The sequence below is a fragment of the Acinonyx jubatus genome, chromosome C1 (assembly GCF_027475565.1).
Source record: "Acinonyx jubatus isolate Ajub_Pintada_27869175 chromosome C1, VMU_Ajub_asm_v1.0, whole genome shotgun sequence".
In the NCBI taxonomy this organism is placed as follows: domain Eukaryota; kingdom Metazoa; phylum Chordata; class Mammalia; order Carnivora; family Felidae; genus Acinonyx; species Acinonyx jubatus.
This window is the reverse complement of record NC_069381.1, coordinates 5,623,792-5,638,659: the sequence shown is the minus strand read 5'-3', so window position 1 is coordinate 5,638,659 and position 14,868 is coordinate 5,623,792. Positions and strand designations below refer to the sequence as shown.

The 14,868-nt window shown below is 46.8% G+C and overlaps 1 long non-coding RNA gene across 7 annotated transcripts in view; it reads right to left on the bottom strand.

The window, feature by feature from the left end:
- LOC106982207 (uncharacterized) overlaps positions 1-14,531 on the bottom strand; it is a 33,504-nt gene extending 18,973 nt beyond the window's left edge. For 4 of the 7 annotated variants that reach the window (XR_008291885.1, XR_008291886.1, XR_008291887.1 and 1 more), the window contains exons 1-2: positions 12,317-14,530; positions 9,946-10,034 (exon numbers count right to left, since the gene is read on the bottom strand). This is a non-coding gene — a long non-coding RNA (uncharacterized LOC106982207). Of the gene's footprint in view, positions 1-9,945; positions 10,035-12,316 lie in introns of all 7 variants that reach the window. The other 3 variants (XR_008291881.1, XR_008291883.1, XR_008291882.1) reach the window with 2 other exon arrangements.
- Between the last annotated feature and the right edge of the window lie 337 nt (positions 14,532-14,868).

Sequence of the window (14,868 nt, the reverse complement as noted above, 5' to 3'; positions counted from 1 at the left end):
TACCGAACCACAGACTTAGGAATGACTCAGATGGTAAGTCCAAGGCTACGTGCTTTCCACCACAAGAAAAAGGTGTATTCAGGGTGAAATATACAGATGAAATCATATGACAAGGTGGCTTCAAAACGGTACCAGAGGAGGCAAAAGTTCATCACACCGTAGATGTACGACTTGTGCACTTTTCTGTGACATTAGACCTCGTTGGAAAGTGTACATACACGGGGCCCCTGGGGGGCTCAGTCGGTTAAGCGGCCGACTTTGGCTCAGGTCATGATGTCGCGGTTCGTGAGTTCAAGCCCCGCGTCGGGCTCTGTGCTGATGGCTCAGCCTGGAGCCTGCTTCGGATTCTGTGTGTGTGTGTGTGTGTGTGTGTGTCTTAAAAATAAACAAACATTAAAAAACTTGGAAAAGCGTCCATACAAGAAATGATAACAGAGGAGAAGGATGCAAAGGGGCCATAGTGGGAACAAGTTCATCCATAGGCTGGCACCTGCAGAAGTTGGGTGGGCACTGGGTCTATGCCTGTGTGTTTGTAGTTTTTCATAAAAAAAAAAAAAAGAAAGAAAGAAAGAAACGCACAGAACATTTAAAATGCTAGAAAAAAATGACTTGAGCATTTCAAGCATAAATCAGTGAAAACTCAGGGCACGGGCTGGGACTCCCCATGGGTGACTTGGGTCCACAGCTCTTGGTAGAACCGTCACATTATGTTTCGAAGCCAAACGTCATCTGGCCGGGCAGGTGCCAGTGGGAGTACGACTCCCAGAGCCCACCAAGTCCCCATGCCTGTGGGAGCCTCCTGCCACCTCGCACTGTCCCTTGGGCTGAGCCCCCTTCCCTCACCGTGGGGCAATCCAACTCGTCTCCCTCCTCGAGCCTAAAACAAAAAAGCTTCTTAGCCCCACCCTCCCCAGGGGTACTGGCTGGATGAGGCTCAGACCTCTCAAGATCAACCAGGGGTTTGGGAAGGAAACGGTCTGCCTTTCTCTGCGATGCCGCCAGGATGGAGCCCGGGTAGGCAAACACCCAGGCGGTGGGTCTGGACTTAATCCTCACCAGGTCACAGCAGCTAAGACCCTCAGGGCTCAGGAGGTCACGTGCTCACTCCCTCTCCGGGTCTCCAGGGACGGCCCAGAGCACGCCTCCCGGGCAGGCCGGCTCCCAGCGTGCCCCACGGAGTCAGGCCTGGGGTGGGAGCTGGGCCCGGGCCTGGCGGGCAGGGCCATCCCCACCCCCCCCGCCTGGATTCTTCGGAGCTCCGAAAGAAAACCTTGTGTTTTCAGACAACCGTGTGTTTTCAATATGAGCCGGCCCCGATGCCTCCCTCTAGGTGGGTCCTACATCCCTTGCAATCAGGCAACCCAAAAAGCGGGGTCCCTGAGGCCTCCTGACATGGCTCCGGGGGCCACTGCCTCTAGAGCCGACCTCCCAAAGCTTCTGGAGGATAGCAGCGTCCGGCTCACCTGCTGCTCCCTTCCTCCCTGCACCTGGCGGAGGGGCCAAAGGTTCTGGCCTCAAACCTCTGTGCTCTGCCCTTCCAGGGTCACAGCTGCTAGTTTAACAAGGGCACGAACTCCTTCCTGAGTCACCAAGGGACACTGACTGACTCAGCGTCCAGACGGCCGTCCCGGACCCTCCCTCCACCCGGAGCCCTGGCTCTGCCATCTCGCTGCCCGTGTCGGCCCCGGGGTCCCCTCCTCACTCACCCAGCTCCCAGCTCCTAAGTCACGGGAGCCCCAGGGGGACACAGGGCTGTCGGCCCCTCCAAGTCATTCTTTTACCCACCTGTCACTTTCTTGCGCGAGAAACCTGCAGCTCCCACGACCAGAGCCTTTTACGCGGGCCCCCAGCACCTCTCCCCACCAGCTGTCAGAAAACATTGACAGGGAAGTCGAACCCACGGGGGGACTCCCCTCGAGGGTGCCGCGCACCCCTAACTGTGGGATTGCAGAACCCAGGGGCTTGGCGAGGTGCCAGGTCAGCTCCAAACGCTCTCTGGGGAGCCTTCCCTTTTCTCTGGGTGCTTCCACCACCTGGGCCACTACCCGGCGTTGTTTCCCCAGCCTGGACTCAGTCTCCAGCAAGTATTTTATTGACTACCTGCTATGTGCCGGGTGCCAGGCTAGACGGCGGTCACCCTGGTGACGCTGAAATAGAAAGGGGACGGAGGTCACCGAGCTCCCCCCTGGGTGCCACGCAGCGTCCTGCGTGCAGATTTGGACTCATCTGATCCTCAACACAGACCCGGCTGGTCCTCAGAAAACCCCGTGAAATGGGTGCCTGCATCATCGGGTTTCCCAGATGAACAGATGAACAGAAGTGCCCGAGGTCGCCAGCCTCCAGCCCGTGTCCCTGCAGAGCACGTCTAGCAGAGGGCAGGGCGGTGAAGGGGGTTGTGGACAAACAGGTGGCCCTATGGGGTTACAGAAGGAAGCGTGTGAGAAGGGCCCCCGGCCCAGCGCAGGAGGGGCGGTGGGGAGGTGACCGCCGGACAGAAGGAGGCCGGGCGAGCCAGGTGTGCGTGCAAGGTGAGCGAGAGGACCCAGGGCCATTCTCCGTCCTCGGTTCAGTCCCAGACACAGGAAGCTACAAGGGACGATATGGGGACAATGGATGAAATTCGAATACGGACTGTGGATTGGATACTAGCTTTCTGTGTATGTCAAGTTTCTTGATTTTGATCATCGTGCTGTGGTTGTGTGCGAGAATGCTTTAGTTATTAGGAAACACACACTCAAGTATACGGGGCACAGTGCCTCCCACCGACTCTCAGAGGGTTCAGAGACAATATGCACCTGTGCGTCTGTGTGTGTGTATATACGCGTGTATGTGTGGCTGTGTGAGTGGAGAGAGCTGGAAAGAGAGACAGACGATGGTACGGCAAACAGGCAAAGTGTGAAAAGTGAATCTGGGTAAAGGGTATATGAGAGTTCCTTGTACTCTTCTTGTAACTTTTCAGCAAATTTGAAATTATTCAAAAATTCAAAGTTACCAAGAACATATGAACAGTTCAGTACAGCAAACAAACAGCAGTACAGCAAACTATAAAAACCAAACAATCCCCATCAAATACGTTAGAGGGATTGCCTGCAGGAAGGAGGGGGTGCAGGGGGAAAAAGGATGAGAATGGAGGGCACCAAATGAAAGAAAGGAGTAGAGAGAGGGATGGAGGGAGAGAGAGAGGGAAGGACAGAGGAAAGGAAGAAAAGAGGAGGAGGGAGGAAGGGAGAGAGGGAAGAAGGGGGAGGGAGGGAGGGAAGGAAGGAAGGAAGGAAGGAAGGAAGGAAGGAAGGAAGGAAAGAAGGGAGGAAAAGAAGGGAGCAAGGAAGGAGGGAGAGAGAGGGAAGGACAGAGGAAAGGAAGAAAGGAGGCAGAGGATGGAGGTAGGGATGGAGGGAAGAGGGAGAGAGGGAGAGAGGGAGAGAGGAAGGAAGGACAGAAAGGAAGAAGGAGGGAAGGGAGGAAGGAAGGATGGAAAGGAGGAAGGAAGGAAGGAAGGAAGCAGGGAAGGAGGGAAGGGAGGGAGGAAGGGAGGAAGGAAGGATGGAAAGGAGGAAGGAAGGAAGGAAGGAAGCAGGGAAGGAGGGAAGAGAGGGATGAAGGGAGGAAGGGAGGAAGGAAGGAAAGAAGAAGGAAGGAGGAAGGGAAGGAGAATCAGAGAGAAGAAGGAGAAAGCCTGGGTCCTTGGAGCTCCTTCCTTCTCCAGACTTCCTCTTTTCATCTCCAGAGGATGGCTCCCAAGTCTTCCTCTCTGCCCGGGTCAAGCATGCCAGTCCTGCAGGCAGAATTGCTTGGCACAGGACACTCCCACTGTTAACTACGATGCCCAGCCCCAGTCACCCCTCCCCCTCCTTCCCAGTGGCCCTACTTTCCCTGGGGGGTGGGCAGCATGGCTCCCCCAGGCTCCGGCTCCCTCTCTTCTTCCCTCATCCAAGCTGCAGCCAGGTCTCACTCTGTCTTCCTTTGACCTGTTCCTCTCCATCTCCTTTTCTGTTCCAGCGCTCAGAACCTCACCGGGTGGCCTCCTGCCTGGGCTCATCCCCCCACCCCCAGTCTGTGCACCTGCTGTTCAGAGACATCTGTGGCCCGCCCCGTGTCCCTGTAACATGGCCACTCTCCCGCATGTAATCCAAGAATACACTCTACCTCAATCCACTCTGTCCCGTCTCTGATTTTTTCACAGGTATTTGTCTCAACCTCCAGCTTTATCAAAAGTCCTTGGAAGCAGGCGCCTGTCCTACCTGGACATCGATTTTCCCCCTTGTGGTGCCTTGCGTGTGACTGGATGCCTGGCAGGGGAATATAATAGACGCCCAGTCCATTAAAGGGTTTTTCCTCATTTCTGAGTAATTCAGTTATTCCAAAAGACATTCTGATGCTCATCTCCCATATTTGGAATAACAGCAGAAGACGAGAAAGGACATGATCAGGACCCTAGGGCAGTTTGGGGTCCCTCCTCCGGGTGCCCCAATGTCAGAGGCAAAGGCCCTCAGGATCTCTCCTAAGGCTCTGCTAAAAACCTGCCCCTCTGGGGAACTAGAGTCCGGTTCTGAACAGCTCTGTATTTCCATGTTCCTGATGGAAAGGGCCGAAAAACTTACGGTGTGGCTTTTAGAATATACATTTATTTTTGTGACTGTTCCAAAGCTTACCCCAACTTAAAACACACTCCCAAATCGGGTGCTGCCTCTGAGATGCCTCGTTTCCCAGCCCAAGACCTATGTTTTTTGGTATGGCCACAAACAGCAATGGATTCTGTTTCTGGTTTGCTTCAAAAACAACTCTAATGGCCCAGTCACTGTCCAAACAAGGAAGGGGCCGGTGGGGGGGGGGGGGGGGTAAGCCCGCTTCTGTCATCATCGGAAGTCAAGTCACTAGCTAAATGTCTCACCAACCCCAGTCCATATATTTAATTCCTTGTTTCTTGATGTTTCATAATTTCAGCTCATAAAAGAGACCATGATGTAATGCCTAATAAATGCCAGAGTAGCCTTTTCGAGAAGCAACACCAGGCAGGGTGCCTGAGCCAAGTTTGTTCAGGCAAGGGTTCAGGTATCTATCGTCATGTTTCATCGGAGAGGCGGCTTCACAAACAGGGTTCGAAGAGGTTTTGATCTATCTGGACTTCAAAGCCTGGTGGTTTGACCCCACACAAGATGGGCTCGCTAGGATGTCTATGTCACTGGGGGAACAGGTACCAAAACAGGTATGTCCTCCCAGGGCCAATGATATCAAGGACCACTTCCTGTGAATGGATTCTTTTTTTTACTATAATGTAAACTTCCTGTTGTGATTTTCACTAATTTCCTCTCGTCCAGTTCTCAGGGGAGCCGGTCTACCGGTTCGTCGTAATTCTCTGCACAACGTTTTGGCTTTTTCATATGAGCATAGCGTGATGGGGCTTGGCTCTCCATGGACCATCTGCTCTGAGTTGTTTGTCGAGGTGTGATGCGTTTTTCTCCCTAATTCCCAACCAAGTTCTCTGTTTTCCTTTGAAATTAGAACACATCCTGGCTATTCACAGATCCAGAGGGAAGAGCCGTGCCTTGGCCATAGAAGGGTGTTCGAACTGTGATTTAGGCCCATCAGATGCTATATTCAAAACAACCGGCGGGGTGAACCCCGTGCTGCCTCTCTTCCAAGATAGTAATCACAGGAGGAAGAAACCTCAGGGATTCTCAGGTCCAGCCTTCCGCTGCGTGGGCTTCCGTGGGAGGCCCTAGTCATCCACAGTGATGGTTTTTAAGGACACAGGTGAGAGGCACATCCAGAATTACCCACCTATGGACTCCCCCTCCTCCTGACTTTCTGCTGAAATAATCCAACAAATGTATCTGGGGCGATGCTAGACCCCTCTAACCCCCCACGCAGCCCTGGAGTCCCCTGGCACGGAAGCTGCCCAGGATGCAGGTGACTAGCAGAGAAGGGCCACTCGGGGCCTTTCGGGGAGTCAGATGGGCTCAGCAGAAGGGGCATCCACTGTGGCTGCAGGAAGCAGGGTCGGGTCCCAGGTGGCTTCAGTCTTCCTGGAGAGATTGCTTCCACCCCTCGCACCCCCTCTCCCATCATCCCCCTGGACTGCTAAACAAAAATGACAATGCAGCTTTAAAATATCCCCTGCCCCCATTTTTGACTGGATCTTAATTAAATGCCCAGTAACCCAACCTTGTGGCTTTGAAACTTTGTTCGAGATTCCATTCACTTGAAGGCCCAGTATGTCCTGGGTTCTGTCCTGGGAGTAGGGACAAGGTACCTGCTCTCATGAGCCCAGTCCAGGAGGGACCGGACTGCCAGATAAAATATTGCAAAGAATAGTCTTCTACTAAGGAACTATGCAGAGTTCATCTGAGATCCACATTTAACTGGGTGTCCTGTTTTCCCATGTGTTAAATTTGGCCACCCTAAGCAGGGAAGGTAGACATGATTAGGGAGAGAAAAGCCCAGGCGAGAGCCCCCAGCCCAAGGCTAAGTTGTGGGATCCTGGGAATGCAGTCTCCCTTGCAATGGGTAAATCTTTTTGTTTTTAACATTCTTTTAACAATCTCTTGTTTTTAACATTCTCCCCTCACTTTTAAATATGTGCAAATGGCCTGACATTGCAAGACTGGTCCTGTGTTCTTTGCCTCTAAGGCTCCGTCTCCCCAGTTCCCCATCCTGCTGATCCTTTGCCCTCTGGCTTCTGTTGGGTTTGGCCAGAGGGCAGTATGTGCAGGAGACGAGTGACCAAAGGTTACAGCTCCTGCCTGGGGGCTTCTGGCTCCTCCGCACAGCTATTGTCTCTTTAGAGCCTGCGGTGGCCTCAGCCAGCCCTCCCCTCCCACCACCCTGCTTCAGCACCTAGCCCCGGTGCACGTCCCCATGGCAAATAAATCCTACTGAAATTTCCCGCTTTAGTTGAGGGACCCACTTCCTGCACAGAACCGGACTACACTAATAACAGCTGTCGTTTCTTGCGCAAATTAGCCTACAAACACAACACAAGTAACCCAAAGTCCCATTAGGATTTCTTGTTTTGTTTTTAAAAATTGATGAAACGATTATAAAACTTGTTTGGAGCAAAAGTAGGAAGAATAGCCAAAACTTTTTAAATTTTTATTTTATGGAAAGTAATATTAAGAGGGAATTTGTCCTCTTAATTTTTAAAGCTTGGGGTTTTAAAACCTGGGGTTAAGCCACAGTAAATAACAAGTAACACAGAAGAGAAGGCACAGAAGCAGACCCAAGTAAACATGGGAATTGAGTAGACGAGAAAAGATAGCATGCTAAATCTTCTTAAAAATATTATTCAATCAATAGTTTTGAGACACCTCGTTCATGATTCAGAAAAAGAGGAGAGGAAAAAAAAGCTAGATCCCTACCTCATATTTTACACACACACACACACACACACACACACACACACACAAACAGTAAAAGGATAAAAGAGTTAATGTTTAAAAATATATTATAATATTTGATGAATGCATAAGTAAATATTGTCATCATATCAGCATGAGAAAGAGATTTTTTTGAATTTTTTAATGTTTTTATTTATTTTTGAGACAGAGAGAGACAGAGCACGAGCAGGGGAGGGGCAGAGAGAGGGGGGAGACACAGAATCGGAAGCAGGTTCCACGTTCCGAGCTGTCAGCACAGAACCCGACGCGGGGCTCGAACTCATGGAGTGTGAGATCATGACCTGAGCTGAAGTCGGGTGCTCAACTGACTGAGCCACCCAGCCACCCCTAGAGAAAGAGCTTTCTATAGCATAGCAAGAACCATAATTTTTAAAATCCTGAGATTTGAAAAAAATAAATAAAATTTAAACATCCTGAGGTTTGCATATGTAAGTATTTATACTTCTGAATGCAAAAATGCCGTAATCAAAGTTAAAAGACTGATAACAAGCATATTTTCTGCAAACATTAAAAAAAGTTATAGGTTAAATTATATAAAGAGGCCTTTTAAATCAATAAAAAAAAAGATGAATTCTCCAATAGAAAAACAGACAAAGACTGTGGCTAGGTAGCTTTCTAAAAAAAATTTTTTTTCAACGTTTTTTATTTTATTTTTGGGACAGAGAGAGACAGAGCATGAACGGGGGAGGGGCAGAGAGAGAGGGAGACACAGAATCGGAAACAGGCTCCAGGCTCTGAGCCGTCAGCCCAGAGCCCGACTCGGGGCTCGAACTCACAGACCGCGAGATCGTGACCTGGCTGAAGTTGGACGCTTAACCGACTGAGCCACCCAGGCGCCCCTAGGTAGCTTTCTAAAAATGACTGATAGGTTACCAAGATGTGTTTCATCACATTAATGATCAAAGATATTCAAATTAAAATAAGATTTTTTTTGGACAATCCTATTTACAATGTTTAAATATAAGAGCCCTTGTGGATAAGGATATGGGAGGAAACACACTGGCAGGATATTTCTGGAAAGATACTTGGCAATATTTATCAAAGATCTTAGAAAGAGAGGGGGGCAACTGGGTGGCTCTTCGGGTCTAACTCCTGATTTTGGCTCAGGTCATGATCTCATGGCTTGTGGGTTCAATCCTTGCATAGGGCTTTGCGCTGATGGTGAGGACAAGAATCCTCTTTGTGTTCTCACCAAGTGTTATGTCCACTTGCCCATGTGCCCCCAGTCCCTAACACAGTGTCTGACAAATAATCTAAACTCACTATCTTCAGATTAATCGATTTCTGGAGGCTTTGAACCTTCAAAACTTCCTTAAGAGGCATACTTTTATTAATTAGTTTATTTATTTTGGGAGAGAGAGAGCAGGGGTAGCAGCAGAGAGAGAGGGAGGGAGCCAGCATGGAGCCTGATATGGGGCTCGAACTCACGAACCGTGATATTGTGACCTGAGCCAAAACCAAGGTTGGAATGCTTAACTGACTGAGCCACCCAGGCGCCCCAAGAAGCATAATTTTACTCAAAAGTCTTTCTTCTTTTTCAGACCTCCATAGATATGGAGGTCATATGTTTGCATTCTTCCATTAAAAACCCTTCACATTCTTGATAAAGTAATCAAGATGCCTCTTAGTCAACTGTTTTATTAATGAAACCACTCTGGTTTGCTTAACTACTCACAAAAAAAAAAAAAAGAAAAGAAAAGAAAATCTATGGTCAATCTACACTCTGTACAGTGTCTATATGTCATTGTCAACTCTCGCTGGGTATCACATTTCATAAGTGTTTGACGCAATACACGGGTAATACGATTACTCTCCAAATCATACTGGTTGTTATTGTTTGTAATGTCAACTGTTACTCATGTTGTGGTCATCCATGGGCCCATGCTCTTTACCTTCCTACCTTGGATTTAGTTATTCCCTATTTGCTTTTTTAATGAGTACATTTTCTTCTATAACTTTTGTCTTGCAATCCTCCACTAAGTTTCATAATTTTTAAGATAATGTTAAATCTCATTCTTGTTTTACAGACATGTTTGCTCCTAAAGGTTCAGTGAATACAATTTGGCCAGATCTTGAGGGTCCGGTCATTAAAACCAATATTTGACCTGGCATAAATAACTTCCATAAAATAAACTTCGAGGATATAACGGAATATCTGAAACTTTACTTCAAACATTCAAGAATGAGAGCTTTTAAAATTTGATAGCCATATTTTAAAGGTTTAACATTACAGTGTGGAAAAGTCTCTCAGGGATGCCAACGGTATGTCTCTCATAGGCACAGTTACAATATTAAAAAAAGGTGCTCACGGGTGCCTGGGTGGCTCAGTCGGTTGAGCCTCTGACTTTTGGTTTCAGCTCACGTCATGGTCCCGGGTTCACGGGATCAAGCCCCACACTGAGCTCTGCATTGGACGTGGAGCCTGCTTGGGATTCTCTCTTTCTCCTTCTGCCCTTCTCCCCTGCTCATGTGTGTTCTCTCTCTCTCTCTCTGTCAAATATAAATAAATAAATAAATAAATAAATAAATAAATAAATAAAGTGCTCACCTCCTGTTGCCGATGGAATAGCACATAATGTTTCTCTTCTCTCCAACACTGTGTTCATTTATTCACACTTTTTATATTCTCAGCTATGCCTGGAGAGAAGATACGTTATCATTAATATATTATAAATGAGTTTAGAGACTTTTTCTCCTGGTGAAACTTGGCTGTTATGCTGGTAATTCACTCTACAAGACGTGGAGACTTCCCAAGTGGGGCTTCTCTTGAAAGGCTCATCACCTAGATGGATTTTACTGTAAATTATGGTCCTTAAATATTTTGCTTAATGTTATGAACGCAAGTCGCCAAAGCGATCCCACGATGAGAATCGCAAAACAATCTAATCTCTCTTGCTCTGTTTTGTACAGTTATTTACGTTTTTATAGACCTTGTTGCCACAATGCTCTTTTTAAAGTTATCTAGCCAACACACTTCCCCTGTTCACGTTCAGTGTCGACCTACCTCCCTATTTTTTTATTTTTCGAGTGTCATCATTTTTGCGCATAAAATTAACATCTCACGTCATCAATTACTACAGCATCTTTTTCTTGCAATAACCATTATGCATTGATGGTTCAGCTGACAGAATTTTAAGATAAAGAGCACCTAGAAGATATTTTCCCCAAGGAGCATCTAAAATACGCATGTTTTGGGGCGCCTGGGTGACTCAGTCGGTTAAGCGGCCGACTTCGGCTCAGGTCATGATCTCGCGGTCCGTGAGTTCGAGCCCCGTGTCGGGCTCTGTGCTGACAGCTCAGAGCCTGGAGCCTGTTTCGGATTCTGTGTCTCCCTCTCTCTGACCCTCCCCTGTTCATGCTCTGTCTCTCCCTGTCTCAAAAATAAATAAAAAACGTTAAAAAAATTTTTAAAAGATATGCATATTTTGAAAGGGAGTGTATCAATACTAACACAGCATTCTAATTATCTTACTTATATTCCTGACATTAAGCTCATGGGTTACGGTGGCCGCCTTTGTGATTACACACAAGGTCAGGGATGTCAGAAATGATGTGTGGAGGGCAGGCGTGTGGCTCCTCTGTCAAAGTCAAAGCCACAGTGCAGATTTGGGGCAAATACTAGAGCCAACGCTAAATTTTGGTGCAACCCTGTATCGTCAAAGAGTGTGGACTGTGGAAACAGATGGCCTGGGTTTGCCTCCTGATTCTGCCACTTACCGGCGGTGTGGACTTGGATGAGTTCCTCTATCTCCCCATCCATAAAACGGGGATAATAGATTGTGGTGCTTGAAAGAGTGCCTGTCATATAGTTAGTGTAAGCGTATAAGTATTCGCTGCTGCCGTTCTTATTACTAACTGGTATCAGTGAACCTTAACTCATGATTTGTTGCCTCCGGTAAACTATTCTCAAAAGGAAAGAAAAGAGAGAAATCAGGCAACAAGAAACAAGTGACTGGAGCACAGAGACCTTCTGTGTCGTTTGGAAAATTTTGTAAGAGTATAAATAACAGAGTTCATCACAATTCTCTCTCATCCTTTACCCTATATAAGGGTTTTTAGTTAGCTGAACAAATGTTTAATAACTTAATTATGGGAACTGTCAAACCTACGCGAAGATAGACCAGTGTAAGGAACCACATGTGCCCACCCCCAACTTCCACGATGAGTGACCCCCCGGCTTCCTGTCTCACTGGGCACATTTGATCAGAATCCCCAAATCCCTAGCATCACTGGTCGCGTGCCAGACAGGGCAGCACGGAGCCAGCTGTTCCACAAAATCACACCATCTAAGGTGTGATGGCTTTTAACTTATCTGAGAGATGGAAGGAAGGAGGGAGTAGGAATTTAGCCCCTGGTCCAAGTGTTTACGCTAAAGAATCATTTTTCACACTGTTGATTCACATTCTGTTCCAACTCTTGATAATAGAAGAGGCTCAAATCACTTCAGCTGATTTTGGTCTTAGGTGTGCTCACAAGTGTCAAATACTTCTGTGGCCAGCAGATCAAACAAAAGCTCAAAACACTCCGATGTCAATGGACCAAACACAGACTCTTAATGGTGGCCTCATCTGGCTGCATCAATGCATTCATCTGCCAAGTCACCCACACCCTCCGGCCTAGAGAACCGGTCCCCATAGCGCCCTTCAGGCTTGGTCATATCCTGGCCTCCTTAGAAAATGTTGTAGGCACATTTAAGGGTGAGCAGATGGGGATGCTGGCAGCCAGGTGCCCGGAGTCAACAGGTCTATCAGCCATGGGAAGCCTGTGTGCCTTGCATGACGGTTGGGAAGCTGTTCGCTGTAGTTAGTGCTTGATATATACTGACTTACTTAATCCTTACAATTCCCCTGCAAAGAAGGCACCATCATCCTCTATTCACAGTCAAAAACACTGAAGCACAGAGAGCTGAAGCCACTTACCCATGATCACACAGCCAGAAAGTGGCAGCCATTGCCAGCACAGGATCCTGGGCACTATCGGTCTCTCTAAGAAATCTTCCCTCATTACCACGTTTCCAACTTAGCCCCACCATGACATGCACGAAAGCCCAAATGTATGGCCTCTTCCCCCACCTCATCTGTCCTGGGAGATTCCATCTGACATCCCAAACTGCTAACGCGCATGAGCCAAAAAGTGCTGACCACAAGTGATGCTCAGATGCCCTCTGGCCAAGTGGCCAACCACCCAGAAACTATTTAACCCATAACACCTACAGCTGCTCAAAGTATTTGGTGATGATAAAAAGGAGGCAAAAGAAGCAAGATAAGATCGGGGAGAGATGATTGAGAACCTGCTTTATCGTCTTGGATGGGTCAAAAAGCCCAGAAAGGAGAACACTTCTGAGTTCCTCATCGACACAGTATGCAGACTCTGAACATTTTAGCGTTCTCGTGCTCTACTCTTATGCATTGGGAACTTCTTATTCCCAGTTCTCAGATCTCAGATCTGTGTTTTCATCTCTGTGAATTCCTGAGAATGCAATCATATTACCTAAGTCACACTCGATCTGCCCTAAAACAAATACGCAAACAAAAACGTTTCAGAAAGCTCAGTGATTACCTGAAATTGATGCCAGTGTAGACAGACATCGTGACCGGCACAGAATAGGCTGCCGAAATGAAGCACTCGTTGTTTTGCAAAGTTTTTGTTAGCCAGAACAGCACAAATCTTTCTTTTGGTTGAGATGAATCACCCAAATCAGGAAACAAAGTGATTTTAATAAGTAATAATCACAGTGACGCATCATATTTGTAATATTTACAAAACGTTCTTGACATCATCAAGGCCGTGGGCCTGGAAGAGGGGAGGGAGGAAGAAAAAGTGCGGACATTCACTGAGCACCTGCCGTAAGCCAGGCTGTTCCATTTGCCTGGTAAATATCATGGGGAGGCAGGTGTGGTTATTCTTGATTTCTAGATGAAGAAACAGACTCAGAGAGATTAAGGAACGCACCCCAGATCCCACAGCTAGAAAGTGGCAGAGCAAAGGTTAGGGGACGGTTCTGCCCAGCGCTAAAGCCCATGCATTCGCACAAGCATTCTGCTGCCCCTTAGAGTTTCCTGAGAGAAACTTTGAGACATTATGTGGCTTCATTCATTTCCCAAAGATTTGGTTTCAACCCTACACCTAAGCAGAAAATGACATTTTCTTAAGATGCACAACTTAATGGAAGCACCATGGAGGAAAAGCCAAAGACAGTCAACATGCCTGAGTTTCAGATCACTGGCTTTCATTACTGGCAAAGATATGTCATCTTGGGACTCATATTCTCCAGTGTTGCCTCATTAAGATTGTGGAAAGCTATATCACAGTATTCATGATCCCCACCCAAATATAAATGGATTGAATCAATCTGTTAAAAGGCAGACATTACTATATGGGGAGAAATCCTGTTTGGGATACACCTAAGCAAAAACACATGGAAAAAGATGTACCAGGAAAATATTAATCATAGGAGAATCAGCATAACTGTATCACTATCACAAAAAAATACACTCTAAGACAGAATATGTTACTATGTCATGATGTAATTTTCAACTCACCAGGAAGACGTAAGAATTCCAGGTGTATATGCACCCAATAAAAGAGTCTCACTCCATATAAATAAAAAATTGATAGAAATATAGGGAGAAATTAACATATCTACCAACAGTTCTCTCGCGATTATTGCTCAGTCAAGCAGCAAAAAATACTCAACAAATATATCTGGACAGTTTTGATCTAGTGGCCATATGTAACATCCTAAATGTAACCATTGGAGAATATCCATTTTCCTTAAACATACACGGAAGGGTTATAGAAATTAGTCACATACTAGATCATGAGTCCATCTCAACAAATTTCAAAAAATAAGTATCGCATCCATCACATTCTTTAAACACAATATAATTAAATAGAAGTCAATAACAAAAAGATAGGAAGTTTTCATATATTGGAATTTAAAAAATAGAATTCTAGGTAATTGATGACTCCAAAAAGAAATTATTACGAAAATTTAGAAATACTTAGAACAATAATGAAAAGCACACACTTGTGTGTCATGGCAAAAGGGCTACTCAGAGGCAAATGTGTGGTCCTAAATACTTACACGGTAAAACCTTAGTTTGTGAACATAATTCATTCCAGAAACATGCCTGTAATCCAGAGCACTTGTATATCAAAGCGAATTTCTTTTTTTTTTTTTTAATTTTTTTTTTCAACGTTTATTTATTTTTGGGACAGAGAGAGACAGAGCATGAACGGGGGAGGGGCAGAGAGAGAGGGAGACACAGAATCGGAAACAGGCTCCAGGCTCTGAGCCATCAGCCCAGAGCCTGACGCAGGGCTCGAACTCACGGACTGCGAGATCGTGACCTGAGCTGAAGTCGGACGCTTAACCGACTGCACCACCCAGGCGCCCCTATCAAAGCGAATTTCAAGAACCATTGGCTCAGTTGCGATCATGTGACATTCCGCCTCACGTTCGACTCAT